Source organism: Ovis aries, chromosome 3 (assembly GCF_016772045.2).
Source record: "Ovis aries strain OAR_USU_Benz2616 breed Rambouillet chromosome 3, ARS-UI_Ramb_v3.0, whole genome shotgun sequence".
Lineage (NCBI taxonomy): Eukaryota > Metazoa > Chordata > Mammalia > Artiodactyla > Bovidae > Ovis > Ovis aries.
In genome coordinates, this window is record NC_056056.1 from 151482505 (window position 1) to 151508950 (window position 26446).

A 26446-nucleotide genomic window follows, 5' to 3' on the forward strand; every position below is an offset into this window, starting at 1 on the left:
ATAATGTGAAATTACACAAACTCAGCACTGAATTTCAGCATAAACTGATTCCTTATTAGACTGACTGAATAATTGAATCTCCTTGTTTGACATTTGTTTAAAGACATGGGACAAATGGTGAATATTTGAAGCTGTGGAAACAGATGTTAAAAATTCGGTCTAGCTGTTTCTGGTAACTGGGACTATTGTGACTGAAGACCCAAGCTTCCAGGTCTGTCCCCACCTTTCGGAATGCAGAATAGCATGCCCACACCACCCCACCGAATGCCCTCCAAACCAGAGGCAGGAGGAAAGTCTCCATGGGCACGCCTCCTGATGGACTACGTTCATGCCCAGTTAACGGCAGCAAACAGTGGGCTGAGAAACTTGGTCTGGAGAACTAGAGCCAGGTCTCTTCCAGTTGAATATTTTCCTAACAGGCCTTAGAGGTGTGCTGAGAAAGAGTTTGATTGTTCTTGATTTACAGACTAAATCCTTGGACATTTTTGTTTTCATTAATTAACCACGATGAGTGACTCCTTAGTGACTAAACTTTCCTTTTCTTTTTTGTCTGTGCTGGGTCTTTGTTGTGTTGCCTGGGGCTCTTTTGTTGCTGTTCGCAGGCTTTCTCTAGATGCAGAGAGTGAGGCTACTCTTGTGGAGCTCAGGATCTGGAGTATCACGGCTTCAGAAGTTGCAGCTCACTAACTCTATCTAGTTCTGTCTAGACAGCCCATGCTCTAGACAGAAGTTTTAGTTCTGAGAACTAAGAACTAAGCTAAGGCTTAATTGCCCTGTGGCATGTGGGATCTTAGTTCTCAGAACAGGAATGAAACCCATGTCTCCTGCATTGGCAGGCGGATTCTTAAGCACTGAACCACCAGGGGAATCTTGGCTAAGCTTTTCTGAGAAGTGATTTAAATTCTAGAAGGAGGTCCTGTGGAGTAGTGGGAAGATCACTAAACTTGTATTAAGAGGACCTAAAAAACATATCCTCAGTTTCTTCATCTGTAAAATGTGTTTAATAATATCTACCTTTCTTACCTTATGAGATAGCTTGTGGGGGTCAAAGGAGATAAAGCCAGTGAAAACAGTCTGAAAACTGTAAAATGCATAATGAATATAAGATGTATATTTTCTCTCTCTTATGAATTCACCTGATTCTTCTATAACAAAACTTATCTAAACTTGCCTCTGCTTTAATATTTCCTTTTGTAATCAATTATACTTCAATAAAAAAACAAAGGGGGAAAACCCCCCTTCCTTTTATTTATTTTTCTCATCACAGAAAGATAATAGTCTGTGCCTTATAGGTGTGTTTTCTTTATGACAGAGGAAGACACAGGTACCATGATCTTACTTGTATATGTATGTACTAGTTCATGTCCAAGATCATGCAGCTAAATGTTCAGTTTAAACACAAGTGTGTCTATCTCACTGCCCATGAAATTTCTATCACATTGTATTACCGTCCAGATTTTAAAGGGTTTCCCACCATTTTTTAAAATATCATGGCTTTGGTATACAAGTTCATTTTGGGCTTTATCACATTATTTTCTAGATTTTGATTATATATCTTCACCATTTGTCACTCCAGACTGAAATATCCTACTGCCTATTCTGGCAGTCCTTTCCTTTTCCTTGCTTTTGTTTGGACCTGTCTTGAGATATAACAGCTAAAGTTGCATGTACTATTCCAGGTGCAGGCCCTCCTGGGTTGGGTACCAGGGCAGGAGAATGTTTCCAGATGTATTGCCAAAGCTTATCATGGAACTCAGGTTATCATGAGCTGTTTTGGCTGAAGTAGGGCGGCTCCAATGGAACATCCTCCAGCTTCAGCCAGCAGCCGTGTGGCCAGGCATTAGGGAACATGATGTCTTAAGGTCTCTGAAATTCTTTCATTTATTTATTCAGCAGGTTTTTTTTTTTTAAAAGTACGGATCCAGTGCCAATCTCTGGTCTATTTGCTGTGGGTAGGATAGAGAATAAAACACCCCAAATCGCTGTCTTCCTGGACCAAATCCAGCAGTGTGAGGAGACAGCTGACAGATAGAGAAATGTAATGTCAGGTGATAAGCACTATGTAAAGAATGAAGTTGGGTGAGAGGAAAAGGGGAAGGCTGGGCAGAGGGCTTCGCTTTTGACATGGAATGGTCAGTGACATCGCCGATAAGGTGACATTTGAACAGAAACTTGAAGGCAATAAAGGTTACTTCAAGGAAGAGCAGTCCAGGCAGAGAGAACGTACAAAGGTCGCAGGGCAGTTTTGTGCCATGTTTGAGGTATGCTGGCACAGCTGGAGCTAAGTGAGTGAGGGGGAAATGAGGAGATGAGACAAGTTCAGAGCTTCAAGGTCAAGGAAGGGCGGATCATGCATGGTCTTATACGTTTTGGTGAAGTTCTCAGGATTTTATTATAAGCAAAGAACTGATCTGATTGGACTTATTTTAAGACACTCATTCTGTGTACCCTGAGAATTGACTATGGGAAAGCAATGAGGCCAGTTAGCCAGCTACTGTAATAATCCAGATGAGGGGTGGCAATGGCTTGGTTCAGGGTGATGGCTGAGGTGAGGGCCAGATGTCACTGAGTCCTGGGAATAGACTGGATATGACAGAAAGAAGAATTACTGTTGACTCCAAGGTTTTCAGCTTGAGAAACCGCAAAAATTGGATGAACGAAGTTGCCTTTTATTGAGAGGAGGAATACTATGGGAGGCATGTTTTGTGTGTGTGTGTTTGTAGGTGGTAGGAGGGACTTAGGAAATCTATTTTGTGTATTTGAAGTCTGAGATACTTCCATGGAAGAATTTCAAGGAGACAGCTAGATATGAGTATGAAGTGTTTGGAGGAGAGGTTTGGGCTGGCTTTAGAAGTTTGAGGCTAAATGAGATCACCTAGACAGACAGATATATCCGTAAGAAAGAGGCCAGAGCACTGCCCTTGGAGGACTCCAACATACTAGATAGAATTTGGGGAGATAGCTGGAACCAGTAAAGAGAAGCAGTCACTTAAAAACTATTCTGCCAGGATTATTTTTGTAATCTGGTTAATAAACAATCAAAACAAACAAACGAAAAAACTATTCTGGCGACTGTGTAGCAGCAGCTACTGTAAATACTGGGCTTATATATTAGAGATCTACTCCAGGGTGGGGGGAGGGGCATCAGGGAAGATTTACGCTTGTGCATGTGGCTGCTACACAGGATTGTTGTGATAAAGCACACACACAAGAGCCCTTTCTTATCATTACCAGATCTATAGGAGATTGGCAGTCACTGCCAAAAATCAGGATGAATTAGTTTATATCAGGGGAATTTGCTTAACGGAATTGAATCGAAAAGATCATATATTCCTGATGAATGAGTGAAAGTCACACAGTTGTGTCCAACTCTTTGTGACCCCATGGAATATACAGTCCATGGAATTCTCCAGGCCAGAATACCGGATTGGGCAGCTGTTCCTTTCTCCAGGGGATCTTCCTGACCCAGGGATCAAACCCAGGTCTCCCACTTTGCAGGCGGATTCTTTAGTGTCTGAGCCACCAGGGAAGTCCATATTCCTAATAATATATCTATAATATGATAGAAACAAAGAGCTCTCGATACTGTAGATACACAAACCATAAGCAGGTGCATTTATGAATCTCCAAGATTAGACATAGCACAATGCATATTAGCAAAATAATCTGTGTGTGCATGTTAGTCACTCAGTCGCGTCTGACTCTTTGTGACTCCCGCCGGGCTCCTCCGTCCATGGAATTCCCCCAGTGAGAATACTGGAGTGGGTTGCCATTCCCTTCTCCACGGGATCTTTCCAACCCAGGGAATGAACCTGGGTCTCCTGCATTGCAGGCAAATTCTTTACCGTCTGAATCTATGTAATACACATAAACAAAGTTTGGGCTTCGGAACACTTTTTCTTCTGATTGCAATTGGTATTTCATTTTCTAATATAGGTCACCCCATAAAAAGCTTGTTTACCCCATGATGTATCTCAGGTGTGAATCTAAGTATTCAATTTTCAGTTCTCAAGCATGTTAACAGTTTTCTACAGTTGCAGTTCTGGACAGCAGCAACTGCTTCATCTGATAGGCAATCAAAGCCATCTGTGCAAGATGGGTGAAATACCAGTAAATTTAAAAAAATATTCTGCTTTCATCCTATGGACTCTTGCATTCCTGCCCCCTACACTGTCACCATACCATCCCTAATCTGGCCACCTAGGAGTTCAGAAGGAGAGGTAGAGTCAGAGGACAAAGGTATCAAATTCTTGGTTAAGCTGGAAACGTCTTGATTCTTGTATTAAGATTTGAAAGAATAGTAGCAGAGATAAGGCTTCTTTGGGCTGGGTCCCAGAAGGGAGAATTGGAGAGGGAGTGGGAGGGGGTGGTGCTGGGACACTAATGAGCTGAGAAGTGGCCATAACTTGCACCCCTACTTCATTATCTCCAAAGATGCGAGGGGTGGGGGTACAATGTTGTGAATTACCAAACCTCACATGTATTCGAACCTCATGCTCTGAGTCCTAGAAAGAGCTCATTATTTCCCCTGACTTAATTTCAGAGGAGGAACGCCGGGTTGGGTCTGTCACCAGTGAGACCACCAGGGATGTCCAGCTGAGGGGTGGTGCTAGGGGGAGTGTTAGCCTTGGTGGAAGAAGCACAGTGGCTTTGAGCCTTCTCCATGGAGCACTAGCCTTCTTTAGATGAATGCTCTTCTCTCCATGTGGCAGGCAGTAGAATGGGCTTGCTGCCCTTGACAGGCCCAGCAGGGCCTCTTTTTGATTGTGTTCATCTTCATTCTTTCATATGCTGTCTTGGAGAGCTTTCTTTGTGCCACAAATGTAGAGTTAATACCTGCTTCTTTGTCTTCAGTGCTATCTCTGTTATAGCGTTTACTTTACTGCATGTATCTACTTATCTGTCTCCCCTACTAGATTATGAGCTTTTTGAGAACAAAGACCAAGTTACAATTGTCTTTATATTTTCTAACACCCAGGATAGTGCCTGGGTCATGGTAGGTAATCAATGACTTGTTATATTATAAAGGAAACCAGATGGGTTCACTTTATGCGATGAGTGTTCCATTACCTGGTGTGAGTAACTGGAGTAGGTAAAGGAGAGTGACTTGGGTAAGAAATGAAACACTTTCTGCTCAAAGGACATTAAATAACATTAATTAACCACCTACACCATATCTTCTCATCTTCATTTCCATTCCTTCAAATAACAGATTGAAGCCTCTTTTCTCTGGAAAGTCTTTGCTGATTATCCTTCTTAGAATCTGCCAGTCAGTCTCCTCCTTCCTATAGCATTTCCTGTTATCATTTTGTAGCCATAAATATATATTCCTAGATTTGGGGAGGGCTCTAAAATCACTGCGGATGGTGACTGCAGCCATGAAATCAGAAGATGATTGCTTTTTGGCAGGAAAGCCATGACAAACCTAGACAGTGTGTTGAAAAGCAGAGACGTTACTCTGCCGACAAAGGTCCGTATAGTCGAGGCTATGGTCTTCCCAGTGGGTACTTACAGTCATGAGAGCTGGACTGAAAAGAAGGCAGAGAGCCAAAGAATTGATGCCTTCAAACTGTGGTGCTAGAAAAGACTCCTGAAAGTCCCTTCGATAGCAAGGGGATAAATCTAGTCAATCTTAAGGGAAATCAACCCTGAATACTCCTTGGAAGGGCTGATGCTGAAGCTCCAGTATTTTGGTCATCTGATGCGAACATCTGACTCATTGGAAAAGTCCCCAGTGCTGGGAAAGACTGAGGGCAGAGGGAGAAGAGGGCATCAGAGGATGCAATGGCTAGATGGCATCACTGATGCAATGGACACGAACTTGGGAAAACTTCAGGAGATAGTGAGGGACAGAGAGGCCTGGCGTGTTGTAGTCCATGGAATTGCAAAGAGTTGGACATGACTGGGTGACTGAACAACAATGACTTAGAATCAAATAAAATATAATCATGATCAATAACATGTCAACAAGATAAAGCTGCAGCTGTAATCCTCTCAAATAATTTAACATGCCCCAAATGCTATAAAACTGTCATAAATGCACACTGATTATCCAAGAATATCTGGATTATGTAAAATCTATGCAAGAACATAAAATTAAAATCTGCTTTGTTATGAAAAATTTCCCCGAACTAATATACACATTAAAATGAATATTTTCAACACATTTGTTCTGCTTTTAAATTATAAATGGAATATTGGAGGATTATTTAGATAGTTAGAAGTGAAGTAAAGTGAAGTGAAGTCACTCAATCGTGTCTGACTCTTTGCGACCCCGTGGACTGCAGCCTCCCAGGCTCCTCCGTCCATGGGATTTTCCAGGCAAGAGTACTGGAGTGGGGTGCCATTTCCTTCTCCAGGGGATCTTCCTGACTCAGGGACTGAACCCAGGTCTCCCACATTGCAGGCAGACGCTTTGCCCTCTAAGCCACAAGGGAAGTTTAGAAGTCTTTTAATACAAGTAGTGGCTCCCCCGGTGGCTCAGATGGTAAAGTATCCAGCTGCAATGCAGGAGACCTGGGTTCAGTCCCTGGGTTGGGAAGATCCCCTGGAGAAGGGAATGGCTACTCTCTCCAGTATTCTTGCCTAGAGAATCCTTTGGATGGAGGAGCCTAGCAGGCCACAGTCCATGGGCTCACAGTGTCAGGTATGAGCAGCTAAGCACAGTACAAGTCAGCAAGTTAGAAGTTAGGCCTCCTTGCCCTTCATAGGTTGTCCTCTCCAAAGCAGGATCTTCCAACTCATTCACTTGGTCCTGTAGTCACAACTGAATTAGCAGGCTTAACAAATGCTTCCTGCAGTTTCTGATAATAGTAGTGTTTCTTTTCTCCTCATAAAAACTGACCCAGTATTCCTAACCTTCTTCCTCTCCTTTTCATTTTCTTTGTTTAAAGCTAAAGGCCTAGTTGCTCAGTAGAAGACCAAAGCAGAGTCAAGGGAAGACATGGAATAGCCCCAAATCACTCAAGTGCCATTTCCTTCTAGAAATGAGTCTTTCTTGATTTAATTTTTATTGTAAAAGCAATAAAACAATTCCTGACTGTGAATAAACTCCAAAGGGGGGGGGGGGGGAAAGACCTTCTGAAACATCTATGATATGATTTCTAAGAAGTCTGGCTGTGTTTTATTAAAATTCAATAAAACAACAAAAATGTATCGAAGGCCTACTGTGTGCCAGGCCTGATGTGGGGCTCAGAGGAGACTGAGATGAAAACGACACAGTTTGGCCTTCAGGGAGTCCAGGTGAGGTTGGGAGTTTAGAAAGCAGCACTTGAGCCTAGTCATGGGCACTTCCTGTAAGATGACAGTGGACTTGGGGGAGACTCCCTGGGGCACTTTGGTCATGTGACCAAGGGCTTTTGATTGATACTGATCTACAATCAAGTTTGGTAAGAGGAAGGACCTTTAACAGAAACTGTTTAACAAGAAGCCTCTGTGTTTTTCTAGTGAGATTTGAGTATTAAAATTTGCTTCATGTTTAATTAAGAAAAATCTCATAATCCCACTGAAAACATGATTAACATGTTTGGTGAAGGTGGATATTATAGGCAATAGAGAATTCAATTAAGAAAATACAAGGGTGAAACAATAATGTTGAGAAAAAGATATCCTTAGCCTTGTAAGTGTGAAACATATTAATATTATTCAGTTCAGTTCAGTTCAGTCACTCAGTCATGTCTGACTCTTTGCAACCCCATAAACCACAGCATGCCAGGCCACCCTGCCCATCACCAACTCCCGGAGTCCACCCAAACCCATGTTCATCAAATCGATGATGCCATCCAACCATCTCATCCTCTGTCATCCCCTTCTTCTCCTGCCCTCAATCTTTCCCAGCATCAGGGTCTTTTCAAATAAGTCAACTCTTCGCATGAGGTGGCCAAGTATCGGCGTTTCAGCTTCAACATCAGTCCTTCCAATGAACACCCAGGACTGATCTCCTTTAGGATGGACTGGTTGGATCTCCTTGCAGTCCAAGGGGCTCTCAAGAGTCTTCTCCAACACCACAGTTCAAAAGCATCAATTCTTCGGTGCTCAGCTTTCTTCACAGTCCAACTCTCACATCCATACATGACTACTGGAAAAACCATAGCCTTGACTAGACAGACCTTAGTCGGCAAAGTAATGTCTCTGCTTTTGAATATGCTGTCTAGGTTGGTCATAACTTTCCTTCCAAGGAGCAAGTGTCTTTTAATTTCATGGCTGCAATCATGATCCACAGTGATTTTGGAGCCCAGAAAATAGTCAGCCACTGTTTCCATGGTTTCCCCATCTATCTTCCATTAAGTGATGGGACCGGATGCCATGAATTAGTTTTCTGAATGTTGAGCTGTAAGCCAACTTTTTCACTCTTCTCTTTCACTTTCATCAAGAGGCTTTTTAGTTCTTTTTCACTTTCTGCCATAAGGGTGGTGTCATCTGCATATCTGAGGTTATTGATAATTTCTCCCGACGATCTTGATTCCAGCTTGTGCTTCCTCCAGCCCAGCGTTTCTCATGATGTACTCTGCATAGAAGTTAAATAAGCAGGTGACAATATACAGCCTTGATGTACTCCTTTTCCTATTCGGAACCAGTCTGTTGTTCCATGTCCAGTTCTTCCTGTTGCTTCCTGACCTGCATACAGGTTTCTCAAGAGGCAGGTCAGGTGGTCTGATATGCCCATCTCTTTCAGAATTTTCCACAGTTTCTTGTGATCCACACAGTCAAAGGCTTTGGCATAGTCAATAAAGCAGAAATAGATGTTTTTCTGGACCTCTCTTGCTTTTTCAATGATCCAGCAGATGTTGGCAATTTGATGTCTGGTTCCTCTGCCTTTTCTAAAACCAGCTTGAACATCTGGAAGTTCACGGTTCACGTATTGCTGAAGCCTGGCTTGGAGAATTTTAAGCATTACTTTACTAGCGTGGAGCCAAATTGCATGGACTAGTCTGGATTTGTGTGATGTAGCTATTATTTGTCTCAGTGTTTTTAGGAGACAACTAGCCCCACACGTCAGTGAAAATAATAAATACCCGTGTGTGGCAGTGTTTGGGAGAAATGAGTAGCATCAGGGATAAGATTATTTCCAAATAATCTATCAAAAAACAAGACATGCAAGCAAATAATTAGTGGATGCAATTCAGATGCTGGTGATTATATTGAATACTTTTTGTCTGAAAAGTGGTTGCTTCGTGGCAGACTTATCCACTTTTTTTTGACTTATAAAATAATTCTCAAGTGACTTTTCAAAAAGATGAATCCAATTAGAAACAAGACCTCGAAGGTTTTCTATTTCTCAGGGCCTGCATAGTCCTGTTCTGGAACCATTGGTAGTTTAGTTATTAAGTTGTTTCTGACTCTTGTGACCCCATGGACTGTAGCCCACCAGGCTTCTCTGTCCATGGGATTGCCCAGGCAAGTGGGCTGCCATGACCTCCTCCAGGGGATCTTCCTGACCCAGAAATTGAACCCAGGTCTCTTTCACTGTAGGTGGATTCTTCACCATCTGAGCCACCAGGGAAGCCCTTGGAACCGTTGGTCTGAGCTTATTTTACATATATTTTGCATAGAATGCACTTCTAAAAATAAAGTATGACCTCAGAGGAAAACTAAGCAAAACCAAGAGTTGTCTCCACAAGCATAGTGCTCTAGAAGTCAAAATAATAATAATTAAGTGCAGATAATTAAGAAGCAGATGCAACAGCTAGAATCCCCTCAAGTCTCCACTGTAATCCCTTCCTATCTACCAACTGCCTGGTCTCTCCTCCCTTCAGTTTAGGTCACTTGGTCTCCCTAGTTACTTGAACTAGTCAGACGTCTCCTCACCAGGTCCCCTTCAATAGCTTCCTTTGGTACTCAGAAGAAGGCCAAATTCTTTAGCATGGCACACGAAACTTCTGGCTTTTGAGGTTCATCTCCCACCATCACAGCACACACCCTGTGCTCTCACCTCATTGCACCCTTCACAGAAAGTGCCTTACTCATAACTTCCTGCTTTGCATATAGTATACCTTCTGCCTAGAAAGCAGTTCAAGTATCACCTCTTCTGTGAGATCTTTCCCAATTACTCCAGGAAAAGGAGTGGTCCTTCTCTGTGTGAGGTAATTCTACTATAGCACTTTTCAATGGCAACCCACTCCAGTGTTCTTGCCTCGAGAGTCCCATGGACAGAGGAGCCTGGCAGGCTACAATCCATGGTGTTGCAAGAGTCAGACATGACTTAGCAACTAAACCACCACGACCACTTTTCAAACACATCATCGCTGTTTATCAAACTGAAACTTTTCATGCGTTGATTGCCACCAAGTCCCCAAAGTCTGAGTTGGAAAAAATAGATGCCAAGTACTACGATATTTCAAAGTGAGATGCTAGACAGCATGTGCCAGGCTCACAAAGAAGATGCTTTAAAACTGGTTTCGTGAGCTCATTATCTACTTCCAGGATATCAAAGAGCTGCAGATCAGAGTGGGAGCGAAGTCTCCTTCCAAGAGCATTGATAATGTGTGCTGTATGGTCTCTCCCCTGGCCACCAGAGAGGAAATGGAGGAGGACTTCCCTCCCTTTGCAAATCAGGACCATTCAAGAGGAAAACAGAAATCCATGAGGTTTGAGGGCAAAGGGACAGTCACTGATTCTGTGCTGAAAATACTGAGGGCAAGAGAGATCAGGGCTGGAGCCACCTGCTGCTGGCATGGCAAAGAGAGACAAGTCTTCACAGGGAATAAGCTACAGTTCATTCATGATTACTGGCAAGAGCTTGAGTATCTTATTGTCTAGAGATGGGACTCATAGGAGCAAAACAAGCTGGAGCCATTTTTTAATCCTGCTAAAGAAGATGGCCAAAAAGAGAGCTGTGACTCTGGTAGAAGAGGTGTGATCCTGGATGGTCTGAGTCAGAGAGAGGAATCGGAGGTCAGAAGAGAGGCATTGCCCATATCTATCGGCTATTCAGAAGGCTTTAATGGATGTGCTCTGAGGATCCCATGAAAGCACCCCATCATAAAAAGTCAGCATAGAAACCTCCAAGGTCAGAGAGTACCTCTGCAGATGATAAGTGTTAGAGATGTGAGAAACCTCCCATTTGGTTTCTACTAGGTTGGGGAGGGGCAATTGCCCTGATCCTCTGGGTAGAAGGCTGGCTCAGGGACAGAGTGCTTTCATATGGACATTCAACCAAACCTTCTGTCTTTAGGCCTTCCCCGCCCACCCCGTCCCCTGCCCCCACCGATCCCCACTTTGAGAGGTATGTGGAACCTCTCATTCCTAAGCCTTTCTGGGGTTTTGTAGCCCAGAGCAGCTTATTTCTGTGCTTCTCCCAAAACTGTTTCAGTTCCTTGACTTTCCAGCTCCCAGTATTCTGCTGTTTTTGCTTCCTCTTTGTCCTTGTGTGTTTATGCCTTAAACAAAATCCTTTTACCTCACTTGGGTGTGGGGCAGGGGAGGCTGGGAGAAATCTATGACAAATATGAGTGTTCAATCCACCGTGTATAATTTGAAATATATGTAACTTTTATAATAAGAAAAAATAGTTGTTGTTATAAAAAAGAATTGAGTTGGAGATATAAAACATATATGTCCATATTTATATACATATAAAGTTAATAATACAAAGCAACTCATTGCTGTTTTGCAAAATAAACCAGGCAGACAATGGTTCAGAGTTTTGATAAAGTATCCATCACTAGAGGCTGAGGTTATTAGAGAAGGCTCCCTGGCAGACTCTGAATAATGGGTAGAATTTGGATTCTTTAAGGGAGTAGGTCTCTATTTAATTCATTTCTTTATTAACAATCATGTATAAATCAGGATATTATCTACTGTGGTAGCCATTGCTTTGAGCATCTCAACATACATTTTCCCTTGTTATCCTTCATTTTGATGAGATGAATTCTCACTTGGAGAGAGGGAAGTGAGCACAACAGAGAGAAACAGAGCCCGAAGGCAGAGAACCCTATTGATCAGACTTGAGCCTGATCCAGCTCCACCTAAAGCCAGAATGTTCTGGACTTCTAAGTTGCAAGAGCCAAAAAATTTCTATCCCCACTCCCACCTCGCCACTTTTGTTTTCTAAGTTAGTTTTAGTTGGCTCTCAGTTACTTGCATCAGAAAGAATCCTGACTAATATGATAGGTAATGAGATGGTGTTTAACTGAATTTTAGAACACCACCACCATGGCTAGAGTTAGACCTCAATGGATAGTCTAAATTGAAATTATAACTTGCAACTTGTTTCTCATTAAGCTTATTGGTGTTAATAATTACTATCCTTTGACTCAAGGCAGTCCAGGAACAGATGAGTGTCTGCATTTTCCCTTTGGAGCTTGTTATTTTTCTCATAACAGATGAATTATTTGTAAGCAAAAATTAAAGATAAAAATCAATTCCCATCATCTTCAAGAGGATGTGGTGAGTCTATCCCTAGAGATAGGAGGGCTGCCAGGTAATTCATCTATAGAGGGCCGCTGGAAGGCAGAGCCCACCAAGCTCCCAGAATTCATAGTTTTATGCTTGCAGATGAGAAGTTTTTGCTGCAGCAGCCAGAGCAAAGATAGCAAATCTCTAGGCAAATTACTTCATAACAGCTAACTAATGCCAGCTAATTAATAAATAAGGACACACTGTGGATCTACTATTGTTTTCAGTGCTTTTTGTGTACCACCACAAACCTGATTATACTGCTATTGTCATCCCTCCCATTTTCCAGATGAGAAAAATTAAGGCAAAAAATGGCTAAGCCTGGATAGGCAGCCAGGCAGTCTGATGCTGATGTGGCATGTTCTGAGTCACTCTGCTACATTGCTCGAAGGCATGAGTCAATTTACAAAAGCATCCTTGTGTTGTAACAGCAAGTCTTGGTCTCCACTGACAAAGCAGGGGGATTGGGATTTGAGGCAAGAGACAGAATTACCCGGATAATCAGGAAAAGGGAGAAATTCAAATTCTGCATAAAATGCATTTCTTCATTAACTTTAATGATGGTGGATTATTCTTGTGAGATTTTATATAGTCTTACTAAACAAAAAAAGGCTTGATTACATTTCCAAATTTCTATCTGGAATTTCCAAATTTCTATCACCTCTCTTTGTGATATTGTGATATGTACTTAGTTGCTCAGTCATGTCCAACTCTTTGCAACCTTTTGGACTGGCTCCTCTGTCTGTGGGCTTTTTCAGGTAAGAATACTGGAGTGGGTTGCCATTTTCCTCCTCCAGGGGATCTTCCTGACCGAGGGATCAAAGACAAATCTTCTGTGTCTCCTGCACTGCAGGCAGATTCTTAACCCACTGAGCCATTGGGGAAACCACTTTGTGATATTCAAGTTTTATCCACATACCCTATTATTGAGACAGACTGTTCATTACTGGCTTGCAATCTCCCCCAAACCCCTAGACTTGCATCCCCACCCTCTTTTTGCTAACAGCTCCTGGTTATGTGCAGACATCATATGGTCACCCCTTGTTCTGCAGGACAGGGAAATCCTTGCCTTGGCTGACAAGGCCCTGAATGAACAGGCCCCCTTCAGCAGCTCTCTGAGTCTATCTCTGACCACTCTCTCCCTGGTTCACTTTGCTTTAGTTGTACTGGCCTCCCTTTTGGACCACGAATACCCCAGAACTGTCCTCCTCAGCACTGGCTATTCTCTCTTCTCAAATGCTTTCCCCTTACATAGCTCCCTGCTTCTTTCAAGACTACTCAGATGTCCCCTTCTTATGAGGTCCTTGATCACCTTATTTAAATACATTTCCAGTCCCTGTTACTCTGCTCTAATTCTTCTTTTATCCACAGCACTTATTAGTTTCTAACATGCTACTTGACTTTAAAAATTATGTTTATTTGTTGTTTCTATATCCTTCTGGAATGTATACTTTCTGAAGACAAAGATACTTGTTTACGTGTTCATTGATGTTTCTCATGTGCCTAGAAAAGTGCATAGCCTGTAAGAGCCAATAAATAAATATTTGTTGAGTGAGTGAACAAATGAATGATTAAATACCAGAGGGTTCTGGGAAATATTTTCCTCCTGATAAGAGGAAGAAAGTAGAGACTCTTTGCTCTTCTCTGTAGCCTGTTTTCTGCCTTTGAGACCCATTGCATGAGATTATGATGTCTGAGCTGCTTTAGCTTTCTCACGACTTAGGAAGAGCCTAAGAGAACCACAGCCCTGCCCCTGAGCTCTGCCTGTGCTCAGTTACTGAACCCACACTCGCCAAGAAAGGTCTCCAGATTTCTTGCTTGCGAAAAAATTAAATCCTTTCTTTTAAAGTTAACTATTAGCCTGGCGGACTATACTCCATGGGGTCACAAAAGAGTCAGACTTGACTTAGTGACTAAACAACAACATTCCTTAGGCATGCTCTTACTTGCAGCTAAAAGCATCCTCAACTGATGCAATAATCGCATGGTAAAAAAGAAAGAAATTTGGTTTTTAATTCTGCTTCCTGGCATAGAGCTCCTAAAACCCTTGGAATTTCCCTAGTGATAAGGAGATAGAAATGTCTTCTGTTTTAATGGGGTGACTGAAACCAAGGGTTATAGTGTGAAAGGGTTGTCTCATTTTGTGGATCATCAGCTTCCTGAAGAATCTTTACTAAAATAGACTGTGAGAGTGAGAGCTTGGTGGCAGTACCCTTGGATGTGAATTCTGCAGAGTAGAAGAGCATGTTTGAGCTGAGATCCTAAAAGAGGAACTAGCCAGGAATAAAGAGAAGAATGGGAAGAAGAGATTATAAGCAGAGACAATGAAACAGGGAACTAACTTAAAATACTGAGTGCTTACTGTGCCAAGCATGGTACTGGTACTTTAATAGTAGGATTTAAAGTGCTATTTGTGATATCCTTATGAGTAGGTACTATTATTATCCTAGTTTATAGATGAGCTAACTGAGGACTGGAGAGGTTAAGTCAGTTGCCTAGAATCACAGCTTATAATTGGTGGATCTAAGATTCAAACCAATTTGAGAGTACATAATAGATGTACACACTATCCAAGATATTGGTAACAATGAGCAAAACACAATTCACCTGCCCCTTCCCCCATGAAGCTAATGTTTTGATGCTCTATTACAGAAGTGAATCGAGGGCAGAAGCACCTGGCATATTTAGGGAGCCAATGGCTCCTGCATCTCCAAAGGAATCTTGGGGACTTGCTGCCATATTTGGTGGAGATCAGTTGGACCGTTGGAATGCCAAAGTGGGTTCCCTGAGATTGCCTTTGGGCTTTAGGGACATTTGTACCACATGTTTAAAAATGGATAGAAATTTATTTTCATTTTAAAATTTCTTACAAGTATTTAATCTGTCATGAGAGAAAAACAAGTCCCAAAGAGGAAAATGCACACAGTGCTGTACTCTATGTCCAAAAAAGAAAGTGAATACTTATCTGCTGCCAATATGCTTAGTTAGGGTAGACAAGAGAGGTACCATTTAAAATTATGGTTTTGAAAAAAGCCACTGAAGGAAATGGTCAGAGATCTATTCCAGGTGTTTTTTTTAATACATATTTTTTATAAGGTCTGTTTTATAAGAAGAGGAACTCAGACAAAAGTGGGAATATTATAAAATATAGTTTTATAGTAGATTTAGCAATGTATTTGTTTAAAACTTGTCATTCCTGCAAAGCAGAGAGGTTAAGTTTTATAATAGTGGCCACAACTATTTTTGGTTTTTTAGGAACGTTATTTAAATTGCCTTCCCTTTTCTAGCCAATTTGCTGAAGTAAAAGTATATCAGGAGATTAATATACTTTTATTTATAGAATAATAATACTTTATGACTGCTGAGCTGATCACATATGCTAGTTCATGAAATCCTCCCAATCCTGTGTGATATAAATTATAGTTTATATCTCTTTACATATGGGAAATTGTGGTTGAGGAAATTTATATGATCTCCCCAAGATCTCAGTGGTATTGCTGGAACCTGAACTTGGGAATTCTGACTACAGCTCTTGACCTGATTGGGTCAGACCTACTGGGTACAGTATTAAGGGAGTGGGCTCCAGTGTCAGTTGGATTTTAGATTGTTCCTTAACTGTACCTTTACAAATGATTTAACCTTTTCAATCCTCAGTTTCCTCTTCTGTAAAATGGAGCCAATACTACCTACGTCATAGTTTTGTGGTGAGGAGTGAATGATTATTACTAACTGTAAAGTGCTTATTTGGCACACAGTCTATGTTAAGTGAATGGGTTTTAGTATTATGGATAAAGAATAAAGGAGAAAAGTATTGCCTTAATAGTGTCTTCTTATTTGGAAGGAAATATTAAAACAATGGTTCTCAACTGAGGGCAATTTTGCTGCCCATGAACTTTTGGTGATGTCTGGAGATATTTTTGGTTGTCACAACTGAGAGGTGCTGAGACCAGGCAGGTAGAGTGGGTGAGAGCAAGGATATGCCAAACATCCTACAATGCTCAGGTTAGCCCCCACAACAAGGAATTATCTGGTCCAAATGTCCTCAGTGCCCAGGTTGAGAGACCCTGCATTAAAACAGCAAGGACTTGTTGAGTCTATACTTTTTTTAAAAACGGAAGTACAGTTGATCACAATGTTTAAAGTTATGATGTTGTAGATTGGGTATATACTTTTAATGAGGTGTGTAAACACCACTTCTCCAAGCACAGAAAAATCTGAAAATTGGAGGCCATATATTATCTTGGCCAGTAGAGAACACAAATGGCAACCCACTCCAGTGTTCTTGCCGGAGAATCCCAGGGATGGGGGAGCCCGGTGGGCTGCCGTCTATGGGGTCGCGCAGAGTCAGACACGACTGAAGTGACTCAGCAGCAGCAGCAGCATCAGAGAACACAAAAATGAGTGTAAGGAAATGACATAGCTTATGTTGGACATATGAGTAGAGTGATAATCTGAAGTTTCTAATTGGAAAATTCAACAGTTTAAAAAAGTTCTTTGTGGTTTAGAGGGGACAATTCTTAAAACTGTCAACTTATAATTATTGAAAAAATAAATTTTCACATGAGACAGCTCAAATTCATTAGCAAATGGCCTTAGCTAGCTTTCCATCATTCTTCAAACACTTTTCAACTTTAGTATCACCAATAAGATATGATTTAATATTGTTAAAAAGGAATTTTTGTCTAAGTGAAAAAACATAATTTAGATTTGTTAGTATAAAGACCAAAATGCAGTATTTTCCTATTAGAAACAGAAGACAATACTTGTCATGATGATTTTAGCTCCTTTAACTTGAATATTAAAAAACTAATTATATTATAAAAATTGAATCCCACACACCAATTCTCTTAAATTATATTGATCATGATGAACTGATTTCTTCAGATTTATGACTTGAATAATTTATTATTGTGCAACTCATCTCACATTAGTGGCTTTTGCAAAGTAGTACAGAAAAGCAATCTTTTGCCAACTTCTATTCACGTTTGAAGAAAAATTTCCTGTATGTATGGCAAAACCTGTCACCACAGAGCCCAGAGATGTCAGTTTAATACATTGACACAAAGACATAGGGAACATTTATAAAGGAAGGTTACTTTTTCCTGGAAAATATTAAAGAAAGAGGCATTGTTGCAGTTAAGCACAGCCTTACCACCAGGATTGTGCCCTGAATGCTCTTCCAGGAAGGATCTCAGAAGTGTTGTCCATATAATCAACCAGGGGCTGGCCATATGCTTCCCTGGTCCTACCAGGGCCAACTTGCCACATGGTTGGAGGTAAGAACTAGGTGTGGCATTGAAAGGTATTGTCCATTCATTTGTCCATTCAAAGTGCATTTTTTTCTTTTCAGCTTTATGAGGTATAATTGGCAATTAAAAAACTATGTACATTTGGACTTGTCGGTGGTACAGCGGATGAGAATCCACATGCCCATGCAGAGGACACGGCGGGTTCGATCCCTGATCTGGGAAGATTCCACGTGCTGCAGAGCAACTGAGCCTGTTGTCGGCAACTACTGAGCCCCTGTGGTGCAGCTACTGAAGCCTGCGTGCCTAGAGCCTGTGCTCTACAGGAGAAGCCTCCACATGAGAAGTCCAGGAACCGAATGCAGAGTAGCCTCCACTTGCCTCAACTAGAGAAAGCCTGTGCACAGCAACCAAGACCCAGCTCAACCAAAAAAAAAAAAAGAAAAAAATTTTAAAGTGTATATATTTAAGATATAGAATTTGCTGATTTGATATATGTAAACATTGTGAAATATTCCCTACAATTAAGCTAACTGACATATCCATCGCCTCCCATAGTTGCCATTTTCTTTTTGTGAGTGCATGGCGCAGTTGATATGTTTCTCTCAATCATCTAATATGTGCCAAGCCCTGCGTTTGTGCTGGCAACAAAAAGTGAAGAGGGCAGAAGAGAGGACAGCTTAAGGAGGAACCACCTGGCTTTTTCCCTGTCTCTCATAAAGTTTATAGGTTGCTGAGGAAAACTATTAAACAGATAAGTAGACAAACCGTTTTTTACACATCCATAAATACAACAAGTAAAGCGTGTTGAGGCAGTCTGAACATGGATTGGAAAAGAATTTCCAGATACAGAGCGTTTCAGAAAGGAGTGAATTTATTAAGAACAGAGAGCAGATGTAATTTGGGCACTGCAAGCACATTGGGCCTGACAGACCAGGGAGAGTGGATTCTTTTCGTGGATTAGTAGCCAATGTTGATAGCCTCAAGTTAAAGATAATTACTGCTGGAAAGTTGCCACTAGGTGATTGGTTGGGGCACTATAGGGTGACTACTGGGGGGTGGGCATTCTTGCCTAATTTGGGGTCAGAAAGCCTGCTGGTGATGACTAGGGGGCTTGTGGCAATGATTACAAAGGGGCTCAGTCAGTTCTGGAGATGACCTTGTTTCTGGACTCCACTTCTGTGGCCTTGGTGCAAGACTTTGCACCTGTGGCTTTGGAGCAGGACTCGACCGACACAGGGTATTATGAGAAAGAATGCTAGAAGAACTAATTTAACCTAGGAGCTCAGAGGAGGTAGCTGGTAGGTTCAATTTTGCTGTGTTAAAACAAACAACACAAGCAAACAAAAAACAAAGGTATGGCTCATAGTTGATTGTTTAGTTGTTCAGTTGTGTCTGACTCTTTTGCAACCCCATGAACTGTAGCCCACCATGTTTTTCTGTCCATGGGATTTCCCAGGCAAGAATGCTGGCGTGGGTTGTTAAATTGACAAGCAGTGCAATTCAGATATAAAATATTCCTAATGAAGTGCGAAGTTCTAGGCCTTTAAAAGACAGAATTCTGCAGGTGGTGGTGATTTTTACCATTAAGCTAATAGAGCAAACCAGAGTCGACAGGATACGAAAAAGCTCTGGCTTTAGTTAGTTACTGAATCACTCTGTGAAAGAGCTGGTTTGAAGGAAGGGTGAGGCTGGTGAATGGGCAAAGAACCAGGAGAGACAAACAGGTCTGGGAGATAAATTCGGAAGGAGTAAAGCACAAGGAAGAGGTAAACAGACAATGTGACAGGCTCAGAAACACACGAGCCCCAGAGGCAAACTGGCAGTAAGGTCACAGGAAATGAAGAGTGCTCTGAAGCAGCAGGAAGTGGCGCCCTGGGTGGACCCGAGTGCCGGAATCTGACCTGGACAGGAAGTGAAGGGCATCATCTGAGGAGCAGGAAGGGGAGATTATTTTTTTGTGTTGGTTGTAGTGAGGAAAATAAGCGTCGGTTACATAAACCTTGCTAAAGCTTTCATCCTGTTTGGGGTTTGAGGCAGCTTGAAGCTTCTCTAACAAAGTAATTTGGTCTTGTCTTTGGACAAGAAATTGCTCTGGGGCTTTGTATCGCCTTGGCTCCCTTTTGGGAGACAGAAGTTATCTGCCTTGGATTCATATCAGAAGAAAATAAGGACCTCCTACCTCTCGTCTCATGACAAAATGATCTGTATATGGCACTTGGTTGAGATATGTCTATCTTGTGTTATAATAAGATGAGGGGTTGTGGAGTGGGAAATATTTAAGTTGTTTGTTGGAGATTATATTGCTAATTCAGCATTGTTTACACTGGAGAAGGAAAATGGTGGAAGAAGCCACCTCTTTCCCTGGGATAAATGGAAGAGGTGAACACACTGAGAAGTTAAAATGAAGAGAGAAATATGCAAACAAACTTTTAAAAAAAACCAATTGTAAACAATGTGGTATGATGGAAGATGGGAAGCATTAACTTAAATGGGGTAATTAGAGGAGACAAAATAAGGGGAATGATGTGAAGGATCTACCTATCTGTAGAGACTAGAAGCTCCTTCAAATATTTCTTTTCAGGTGACTGTGGGACTTTAAATCTTTCAGGATTTTAATGAGATGCTCAGACTGTATGTCTTACACACACACCAGCACACATGCCTTGAGAAGGAACCACCTGGCTTTTCCCTGCTCTCATAAAGTTTACAGGTTGCTGGGGGAAAACTATTAAACAGATAATTAGACAAACAGTTTTTTTTACACATCCATAAATACAACAGGAAAAAGTACAGTGCTTTTCCCTCTGAAGGGAGGTGTGTTCTTGGCTGTCATTTAAAAAGTAGCTCCTAGTATATTTTACTTTCCCCTTAGAAGCTCTGGAGAACAGTTGGCAAATAGAAATAGTACACAGAAATAGCATGGCTTCCTGGAACTTAGGAGGAAGGAAATGGGTGGTTTCTTTAATTACTATAGTGTGTGTGTGTGCGTGTGCACACGTGTGTGTGTGTCCCTGTGATAACCAAAGATAGCATTCTGGCTTATATCCTCAGGAGGGAAGGTCAATCTGGAAATTAATGGATTTGGAAGTATATATTTGGTTGTGTTGAATTTGCTAGGTTAAGTAAGACAATAATGTGTATTCAATATCCTGGCTAGATCGGAAAGGGTGGACTGAAATTTTTCTCTGATATTTAATCATTTTAAATTCAAGAACATTATTATTTACATATGAAGAGCTAATGACTCTAATGAAGGCACAAAAAGCTTATTTACAGCAAAGGTGTTAGTGGGGTGACAAGAGGAGTGTTGATAAGGCCTTAATTAATTGATTTTGTTAATTATTCTTTTCTGCCGAGTGTTAGAGTCCTTTTGGTAAAAAGCAGTAGAAACAAGAATTTTGCTGCAAGCTATTTTAACTCAGTAGTAGTAGCAAAACTTCTTGGCCATTTCAAGATATTTTGGGATCCTTTTTTTGTCCTCTTATATGCTGAAATTGTGGACTTTGTAAAACTGAAGAACTAAACATATTTCTATGTGGACACTTATTTATGAGCTGTGTGATTTAGCCAAGGTCTGGGCTTAAAAGGCATTTTAGGGAAACTGGAAATAAATTAGATGACAAATTTGAATTGAAATAAAAATTAAAAATATGTTCCATAGCAGTGCCATGTATTAATATTTATTTTTTCAGGCTCCGTAAAGACCTTGACTAGTCATAAATATATCCTTTCTCCTGGGTGCAGGAAGTTTAACTTTTCTGTAGACTTATACTGCTTTGCGTTTCTTTGAAAGTCATGATACTGAAAAAATCCAAAAATCCTCAGGAGATTCTGTGTAAATGCAAGCTGCAAAAGATTTTCATCTTTTCTCCATCCCACTATTGTCCTATATCTTCACTGATTTGGAGGAAATTGTGATTGAGGGCATGGCTATCATTATTAAGCATGTATTAGCTGCAGGCACTGTGTTGGATATTCACATACATTATTTAATAAAGCCCCCATTTTACAGATGGGACAGCTCACAAGTAATAAATAGCATAAAACCAGAAGATGAGTCTAGATCTTTTGTGTGTGTATGTCATTTCTTGACTTAATCCTTGAATGCCTTAAATTGCTGAGGCCTTATTTCCCTGATGAGACTGTCAGTTGCTAGAAGGCAAGGATCTTATATTTTAGTCTGCATAGATTAGGCTGGCAATAGTTATACCCTTCTGTTGAAATGAAAAATCAAATGTCAAAGAATTTTGTAAAAAGGTTAAATAAGATGTAAAGAAAGAAACAAATCCCAAGAGATTAGTTTCTCAAATCATGACACGAATGCCATACAACACTGGTTCATGAACCAGTGACGCCCCCACAGTGTCAGGTAAAGCGTGGGGGTTCCTTAGGTTGTCAGGATACTGGGTGTCTCCATGCACTTAGTGGGTGGTGGCTGGGGTGTCAAAAGTCCTGTAGAATGTGGGACAGTCCCACAAGATTGCCAGGCCCCAAATGCCACTAGTGAGTGCCTCTGCTGACTAGCAGCCCCTGGCCTAGCGGCCTAGTGATGGAAAATGTGGACCCAGAAGGCAGACTGGGTTCCGACCGAGCTCCATCCCTTGCTGGCTGTGTCAGTCACATCACTTTAACTCTGTGCTCTCTACTCCTGGCACACAGTGCTGGATAACGTCAGCTCTTACTCACTCGCCTCCAGGAGAATGTCCCTGAGCAAGACACAGTCTTTGAGAAGTGACTGAATTTACTAGACTAACAGTAACAGTGTAAGAATCAAGATGTATTCAGAATGGTGCTTCTCAGATCTTAGTTTACTTACAAATGTCCTAGTGAAGTGAAAGTGTTAGACACTCAGTCGTGTCCAACTCTTTGTGATCCCATGGACTGTAGCTTGCCAGTCTCCTACAAATCTTGTGAAATGCAGATTCTGATTTAGGAGGTCTGGGGGAGGGCCTGAGAGTTTGCATTTCTGACAAGCTTGTGATGCTGGTGGTGGTGTTAGTGGCCCGCAGTTTGAGTGGTAAGATTCTAAACCTGGGGGAGAAGCTCACTTAATAAATCCAATGAGCAAGCATTTATTGCCTATCTGTTGGTACCTTAATTTACAGAGGTGGAGGTAGTGGAGGTGGGCTATAAAGAGTATTGAATTTGATTTCTTCACATAGGGCACTCTATCTGTTTGTCATTTTTATTATTACCACCCCCCACCCCCCTACCCCCTGCCACATACACACAGACAGAGAATATTGTCCATGGAAAACTAACAGAAACTTTTTCTTAGGGGAAAAAGGCAGAAAAATAGTTCCTATCTGAAAATCCTCACTAAGAATAAAAGGCCACTTTTTGTCCCCAAATAATTTTAGATATTGTAGCTAAATAAAGGGAAAATTTGGCTGCCATTCTTTAGATGCAGGTGTAAGCCTTGCATATCTCAGAACTAGTGTGAGCTGTGTGTGTTTTGAGTGTATTGTGTGTGTGCTGCTGCGCACGTGAATGTGTGAGCTGGGAAGTGTATGAGGTCTTTGCTAGACAAATGCTTTTAAAAACATTGCTGGAGAAGGGAGATCTAATTACCCACCCCCTACTTCCCCGTGAAGATTAAAGTTCTAAGTTAAGGGGCAGGGGTTCCAAAGGCAGCTTTGACTGGGAACTTTGCATATTTTAGGCAGTGGAAGTTATTTGAATATAGTCATTGAGAGAAGAGACTACTTATTATCCACTTAAAATACTTCCCGACTGCAGCATGGTGTTGTACGGAAGCCAAAGTAATTGGCTCTGCATTTGGCCAGCTGATTTAGCAAGAAATTTTGCAAATTATGCAGTCCTTACAGATGGTGCTGTTGGGTTTGTTAGAATGTTTTAAAACAGTGACACACTTGACCAAGAACTGAATTTCCAGCCTCTCAGAGGTACCTTCAGCCAATCCTAGACTATTTCCACCGCGGGGGCTGAAGACCAGAAATAGACCTTTCCTGCAACCTTATGATAAATGATTTCCTTTAAAAACCACTTGTATAATAAAATAACTCGGTGGTAAACTTGGCCAAGGGAAACTCCTGGAACTTTTCTGTATCTTTGGTTATCTCTGAGTTGCTTGAATCACACTTTAAAATGGTTCTTAATTGACTTTCTGGTGCTCTGCCTGAGGTCAGGGAGGAGCCTGTGTTTCTAGAAGGGAGATGGGTGTGCTCTGCCAGGGTGAAGTGTAACTCCCTGAGAGCCTAAGAGGAAGGTCTATGCCTGATGTGTAGAGTAAGAACAGCTGGAGCCTCTGGCTTTCTCTGGGAAGAGATTTCTAAATTTGCCTCTTAGAAGCTATTAGAAAGTTCAAAGTACTGTGTCATCTTCATAGGCCCAATTCCTGCTCAGATCTTTGCAACAGGGACTCGTCCTGATCTTTGCTTGTTTTCTTGGTTTCTGTTCATATCGTCACCTTTTATCCATCTCTCTCAGTGCCCTTTTGGTGGTGCTTATTTTGGCTTTACGTAAGCAGCATCTCTGGACGCATGAAAGAGGCAGATAAAATTCCCCTGGGTTACTGAATTGCCCTTTATCTATTTTTAGCCATGCAAGGAATTTACCGTGGCCCACAGCAAAACTCAATCACTCCAAGCCAGTGAGCAAATTCTGAGTGTTTTTAAACCTCTCCCTGAGGCATTTGGCATAGGCTAAACTTAAAGGCACATGATTCAGTCATTGATTATTCAAGATATACCACACTTAGTTTTCTGTAATCACAAACTGTCACTGTCAGCTAGACACTCAGCTCTGGCTCCTAATTTTGTGTTGGAAGCTACATAAACCCTATTGTGTCCTGTGTGCATGTGTGGCTCTGGCAATGCAGAAATGGCAACAGGGAAGTATCTGGTGCCCACTAAGGGACTAACGACAGATAATTTGCTCTCTTTCAGTCAAGTGACCTTTCTTAAGACAGCCCTTGGCCTGTAGCCTGGGCTCTTTGACCCTTGTATATCTGCCATCTCTTCCATTCCTAGGGACCTTCCATGAGAGTCGACAATGTTTCACCTAGGGCCTTAAGATTTTTTTAATAAATGAGTTTGAAGGAGGCATTCATTCATTTGTTGATTGATTGACTTATTCATTCAACAGACATTCATTGATGAATTCCTATATTCCAGCTTGGAAACCTGGAATGGGGGATCCTCAACTTTTCATAGGAATACATGCCTATGACCTGCCATTCTGGCTACAAGAGCTCCCTTGTACCTCCGTCACTTCTTGGGAACATGCCCTTCTAGCATGGTGAGCTCTGCACTCCTATCCAGGTGAGCTCATTTTCTTTGTCTCTGCACTTCTGCTAGCAAAGGAATCCCTCCCCTTTCTGAATATCACTAGATTCTGTTACTCCTTTTTTTAAATTCAGGGTCAAACTGAAGGTTAAGAAGATAGTTGTCTTACTGTATGACCTGTGATGTGCCCACTTGGCTAGGCTGAATTACATCCTCCAGAATTCCCTTCCAGTATGTTTCTGGTGATGGTGGGCTATAAGGGAGAGTCTTTAGCAAAAAAATGGAGAATGAAAGGGAGGCGGGCAGCTATTTTGTAGCACGCATATACCTTCTCCCAATTGTTCAACAAAGCACCAATCTAGATGCTATGGTGAAGGTATTTTGAGATGTAATCAAAGCTCAGAATCAGTTGACTTTAATCATAAGGGAGATTGCTCTCAGTAACTCAATCAGAGGAAAGCTTTTTTCTTACAGTTTTACTGAGATATAATTGACACAGCACTATGTAAGTTTAAGGTGTATAGCATAATGATTTGACATACATACATTGTGAAAGATTACCACAATAAGTTAATATCCATTATTCCATATAGATACAAATTTTTTTGTTTTTGTTTTTTCCTTGTGATGAGAACTCTTAAGAGCTACTATCTTAACTTTCAAATATACCATACAGCAGTGTTAACTGTGGTCAACATATTGTATGTCACACCCCCAGTACAGAAGTTTGGACCTTTTGACCAGCTTTTTCCAGTTCAGAGAAGGCATTTAAAAAGAGGGGTTAGACCCTTCCTGAAATCAGAAAGTCCATGTAGCAGAGCTGGAAAATTCTAGAATCTTCTTCTATGTTCTAGGTAAACACCCATGCTGTTACTGATCTGCTCATTTGCCTCAGTGGCGTGGAGCTGCAGCTGGGCCTGTAATTTCTTGTCTTTCCAGCTGGTTCTCTCCTCATTTCCACTCATTCTTGAGCCAAGTGTATGCATACAGCTCCAGGACCAAGAGCTCCGGCTTCCACAGGATACCATCATCACCAAATTCATTCCTGGGGGTGTCCCAGCCTACTTGTGATGTCCCTTCTCGACGCCCTGTCCTGTGGGTGTCAGATTTGCTGAGCCAGCTCCTACAATTTTGTAAGACAATTCTTTGTAATAAATAAATGCACAGATTAAAAAAATAAAAACTTCTCACTGGTTATGCTTCTCTTGTTAAACTCTGACAGATATAAGAACTAGAGAAACCACTGCTTGCTTGTCACGACGTTAGCAATTGAAACCTAGATGGCCACCGGTATTCATTCATTTATTCACAACTATGCTAAGGTTTCCACTGTTTCCCCATCTATTTCCCATGAAGTGATGGGACCAGATGCCGTGATCTTCATTTTCTGAATGTTGAGCTTTAAGCCAACTTTTTCACTCTCCTCTTTCACTTTCATCAAGAGGCTTTTTAGCTTCTCTTCACTTTCTGCCATAAGGGTGGTGTCATCTGCATATCTGAGGTTGTTGATATTTCTCTCGGCAATCTTGATTCCAGCTTGTGTTTCTTCCAGTC

General features: G+C 41.4%; 1 long non-coding RNA gene across 3 annotated transcripts in view; it reads left to right on the forward strand.

Annotated features, from left to right (window-relative positions):
- Nucleotides 1–26075, forward strand: part of LOC132659447 (uncharacterized) — a 47550-nt gene extending 21475 nt beyond the window's left edge. The window contains exons 2-3 of one of the 3 annotated variants that reach the window (XR_009599933.1): nucleotides 17747–24928; nucleotides 25747–26075. This is a non-coding gene — a long non-coding RNA (uncharacterized LOC132659447). Of the gene's footprint in view, nucleotides 1–11191; nucleotides 24929–25746 lie in introns of those variants that run through there. The other 2 variants (XR_009599934.1, XR_009599935.1) reach the window with 2 other exon arrangements.
- Nucleotides 26076–26446: the final 371 nt, after the last annotated feature.